This window comes from Sinocyclocheilus anshuiensis, unplaced genomic scaffold (assembly GCF_001515605.1).
Source record: "Sinocyclocheilus anshuiensis isolate Anshui unplaced genomic scaffold, SAMN03320099.WGS_v1.1 scaffold954, whole genome shotgun sequence".
Taxonomy (NCBI): Eukaryota; Metazoa; Chordata; class Actinopteri; order Cypriniformes; family Cyprinidae; genus Sinocyclocheilus; species Sinocyclocheilus anshuiensis.
The window spans coordinates 930,244-933,438 of record NW_015536527.1 but is presented as its reverse complement, the minus strand read 5'-3'; the positions used below and the strand labels follow the sequence as shown (position 1 = coordinate 933,438).

The 3,195-nt window shown below is 35.1% G+C and overlaps 1 pseudogene; it reads right to left on the bottom strand.

Annotated features, from left to right (window-relative positions):
* The window catches only part of LOC107694390 (uncharacterized), a 22,234-nt pseudogene that overhangs the window by 17,860 nt on the left and 1,179 nt on the right, over positions 1-3,195 (bottom strand).

The following is a 3,195-nucleotide window of genomic DNA, read 5'->3' as shown; positions in this document are numbered from 1 at the left end:
ACCGCATAAACACATTTCATTACACCAAATACACAAAATAATGTTCTTTTTAGCAGCATCATATGACCCATTTAAGCAGAGCATGTGCTGTTCAGCCATTATGTTGTGAGGGTGTTTGAGAGGGCACACAGACGATACCAATCTCCATCCATACTTCATTTATTCTTGGAAAAGGCACTGTCTGTAAGTGTTTTAAAAGGAATGTTATTTTTGGTGTTTGTTGTAGGTTGTGTTGTTGTATTTGGAGATGCACCTAATCTAGGTATTTATTGTTAATAATCTTTCAATAATGATGTATTTTAAAACTTGTGTGATCATTTGCATACTAAAGGAAATGTAAGATATGTGCCCTGTAATGTTGTTTACGCTATTGCTATGTATGCTGTGCTATTTATCTTTGAAAATGGATGTATTGGAAGTTGCTTATGCTCATCTATGCATTTGCATACTAAAGGAAATGTAAGATATGTGCCCTGTAATGTTGTTTACGCTATTGCTATGTATGCTGTGCTATTTATCATTGAAAATGGATGTATTAGAAGTTGCTTATGCTCATCTATGCTTCTATTGTTGTTTTTTGCAGTTTTACACCGCTTCCATTAAATTGCACTTGGATTCAGTTGTTGTCTCAAGTCTTTGTTGGAGGAGTGTTAAGCTTGCTGCATAGCTATGTATGTGTACACATAGTGAGGGCAGTAAACTGTTCATTTTAGAGTGGATTTAAAAATTTTGCTCCTCGTTTATAAATCTCTAAATGATTTGGCCCCTTATCTCTCGGAGTTATTGACTGAGTATCAATCCACTAGATCCCTTCGGTCTTCCAACCAGGATCTATTGTTTACCCCTAAGTCGAGGCTTAAGTGCAGGGGAGATCATGCTTTCTGTATTGCTGGCCCAGGCTTTGGAACGCCTTGCCACTATCCATTAGACAAGCTTCTTCCCATAATATTTTTAAGTCCAGGCTAAAGACATTTTTATTTTCTAAAGCGTATGGATGATGGGATATTTGTATGATTTTATAACTTTTCTGTTTGTTTGTTGTGTTTTTCTGTTTTTAATGACTTACTGCAAAGCACATTGGTCAACGGAGGTTGTAATTCATTGTGCTATATAAATAAATTGTCAAAAAATTGTCAAAATCTAATTGTGTTTTTCAAGGCATTTTGTGGCTTTTCTTTCTTCGTACACAAAAAGTGCAAAACTTTTACTGGTTATAGTAATTTAATGTATTTTTTTTTATTTTAAAAAAGTGTTCGTTTACTAATTTTAGTCATCCCATTAAAAATTACATTTTTAACATCAGTTTTAGATCTTTAAAGTGCTGGAAATAGTGGTGTGAAATACTTGAAAGTCATTGATTCATCAAAGTCAAGACCTTTTCTCTTTCAAAAGGTCATACAAACAATGAAATGAAGTATGTAATTACATTCGACTATTTCTGCCACAACACCATGGTTATAGTTAGCATAAATACTTCTGGTTTTCTCTGTCAGCACTTTGATCTGTTTATAACATAGCATTTTGTGCAGAATTTTAATGCTTATTACTAGATCTCGCAGCAACCTTATTCATTTTTTTTGGCAAATTCAAACGCTTCTCACTGGATCTTGCAGCACTGTGCAGTAACATTAGTGTCGATCAACATTGGTTCCCGAGTAAACCTGTTCTGAGCTTGGACCAGTTTGCGTGCGCTGTGCTCAGTTATTGGTCTGAATTGATAAATAGTCCACGTTGCGCAGCTGAAACGAGTAGTGCAGTTTCATTACGCTTTTGTTTTATTTGCAGTTTGATGTTTCTAATATGCAACAGAAATGGCGGCGCTTATGAGTTGGGCAGCACAGTGGACAAAATTTATTTGCACCGGCAGAAAAAAATTATCACAAGATACGACCATTTGGACGCAGTCTGGAGCCCTGATAAGTGACAATATGACAGATGGTCATGAGTTTCTTACCTTCTAGAGTATCAGCAGCTTCATCTTGCTTCATCTCCCTCAGGAAGTAGAGTGTGAGATCAAGAGCTGCTTCTTTGATACTACATTTATTCTCATTGAAGTCCTTCACAAAGGATTGTGTGATGTCTTTTTGTAATATTTTCCTAAACTTTTCAAGCTCATTCTTCAGGAAACTGATTATTTTGCTCTCAAGATCATGCAAAAAAAGACCTAATTTAAACCTAATTGTACATCCATATTTTGTCAAAGCTAATTACTGTGTTCAATAACATATTTATAAACATTAAACACTTTTCTTACCTGGAAGATCCCTAAGAGATTGTCTTTGAAATTCTTGTGGTTCCCGTGAGTCTGGACATCTGAATCTAATGTCTCATATTGAATCCTGTTAGCAAATAAATAGAACAAAATACTGCATTTCCAGGCAAAATATTACAAAAATACCCTGACAAACATTTCAGAGTTTATATAAATATTTTACCTAAAAAAAGTTTAATAATAAGTATTCACTGATAAACATTCTAACACAGTCTGTGTGACCAAAAATCCGAAACACTTGAAATACCTTCTGGCAGATGGTGTTTTTTTGTCACTGAAGTTCAGTGGTTCACCTTTTGAATGGTTACTCTTCACAGACACAGAGCTGGATACAAGTGAGCCTGATCTGACACTACTGACATAAAGAGCAGGAAGAGAGAGAGAGGAAAAAAAGAAAAAACTCTAGAACAGAGGAGGTATTTCAGCATCATTTAAAAATGTTTAATGCTGCAAATGATAATTAGATACAGTATAGATAGATGTACATTTCATCCTGCTATGACTATGGTTGGATGGATAAATTCATGTTTGGTTGCATGATCTTTATTTTCCATGCTGAATCTGCATGTATGCCTCTTAGTGATTGCCTGTGTAGTTGTTTTACTGAAAGAAGCTCCAGAATTAGGTGATTAATGATCACCAAATATTGTGGTCAGTAATTTATTTTAAAGGGTCATATGATGTTGCTAAAAAGAACATTATTTTGTGTATTTGGTGTAATGAAACGTGTTTATGTGGTTTAAGGTTCAAAAAACACATTATTTTCCACATACTGTACATTATTATTTCTCCTCTATGCCCTGCCTTTCTGAAACGCGTCGATTTTTACAAAGCTCATTTGTCTGAAAAGCGAGGTGTGCTCTGATTGGCCAGCTATCCAGTGCGTTGTGATTGGCTGAATTCCTCAAGCGTGTGACAGAAGT